This window comes from Oryzias melastigma, linkage group LG19, assembly GCF_002922805.2.
Source record: "Oryzias melastigma strain HK-1 linkage group LG19, ASM292280v2, whole genome shotgun sequence".
Lineage (NCBI taxonomy): Eukaryota > Metazoa > Chordata > Actinopteri > Beloniformes > Adrianichthyidae > Oryzias > Oryzias melastigma.
Window position 1 is genome coordinate 21288109 of NC_050530.1, and position 1832 is coordinate 21289940.

Genomic DNA, 1832 nt, shown 5'->3' on the forward strand with positions numbered 1-1832 from the left:
AACAGAACCTGAAACCTTTGTGGTTTGAAAGTGCTTCATCACTGGAGTGTTGTTTTCTCTTTAGTCTTTTGCTTTTACACAATCTTTGTTATTCTTTTTTAGACAACGGCTTGTTTAGGGTCATAAGCATTAACTTAGTCTAACTCTAAAGGGCACAATCTATGCATCAGAATGGTCAGACTCAACTCAGTATGGGGGCTGCAAACACCTGGAGCTGCTTTGATGCAAAAAAAAAAAAAACAACAAACAGGTGTGCTTCACAATATGTTTTCCCTTCAAGAAATGTGTCAACACATAAAGATGAGACAATACTGGATTGTAGGGGGTGAGTTCAAAACAGAGCTGCCATAACCCAGCTCTACTTGTTCTTCTAGTTCCAGAATAATTTTGCTCTCCCTTCTGCTGATCGACTGGATCAGGTGGATTCGCCAGTAAGAAACTCAGAGTACACCAGTGTTTGGAAAGGAAGCAAAACAGTGGGCCTCAAGGCCTGGAGTTGGACATATCTCATCTAAGAAATAGAGAAATACTGAAGTTTGTCTAATCTTTTATTGTAATTTCCATCAATATGAGAAACTGTTAAAGAATAAACTTAACCTCCAAAAAACATCCTCTATGTCCATGTTTCATCAGGGGTTTAAAGCTGTGATTCTCACTTTGTGTAAAATGTGGGTCTACAATTCAATGTACTGCCTTTCTTTTTTTTTTGTCCATTCTAGTCATTTCATTTATGCATGTGCTTTCATGTTCATACACCTGCTGTCTTGGCACTTGTACAAACACTCCATCTTTCTTTCATCTGTAGACTTTTGCAAATTGGATTTCAATGGGTTATACATTAAAGGGCTTCAACAAAGATAAAAAGAGAGGCTACAATAACTGGATGTGCCTGCAAATTAGGAATTTTGCTTTCAGAAACAAAAAAAAAAAAACAAAAAAAAAATCCTGTCGAAGCAGTCATTGTTTGTCATTTATTTGATTTCATCTGTTTATGCATGTGTTACTTTCAAAATGAAAATATGGTGCTCTTTTAAAAAAGAAGATCTGAAAGTATTAGATAAGATTACCATCCTGTCCGTCTGTATCTGGAAGTCCCACAGGATCTTTGCTCTCTCATTTTCTACCACTTTCTGAGGTGTTTCCATTTTGACTTTGGGGTTTCCAGTCCATATTCTGTACACATGTTTCTGTACATTGTTCTAGCCACTTAGTTGTGGCGTTCCATGTATGCTTTCCCAGCCAGCATCTTACACCCTGCAGTAAGGTGCTCGATTGTTTCCTCTTTGCACTGTTTACACCTTGGGTCTTGTCTGGTGTGGTAGATCTGAGCCTCTATCACTCTGATTTTCAGGGCTTGTGTCCAGGATCAGAGCTTCTGTGCTGTCCTGCAGGCCAGCCCTCTTTAGCCATTGGTAGGACTTCTTGATATCAGCCACTTCAGTTATTGTCCAGTGGTACATCCATGCAGGGGCTTGTCCTCCCATGAGACTCTGTCCTCCAGCATCCTCTGCTTTCCATGGCCTGAGACATTCACTGAGCACGCTATCAGTTGGGGCCTTGAGCTGAACATATTCATGCATCTTGGATGTTTCATCTTGGATAGTGGCTTCCACGCTCACTAGTCCTCGGCCTCCTTCCTTGCGGCTAGTATACAGTCTCAGGGTGCTGGATTTGGGATGGAACCCTCCATGTATGGCAGGGGTCTCAATTTCCATGTTTTTGATCTCCAGTGGACTCAATAGTTCCAGCTCCCGTATATCTGTCTCAAGTCTTTAATAGATAGACAGAAACCAAGCATAAATTGAGAGTGAGCTATTGGCACAGAGGCAATT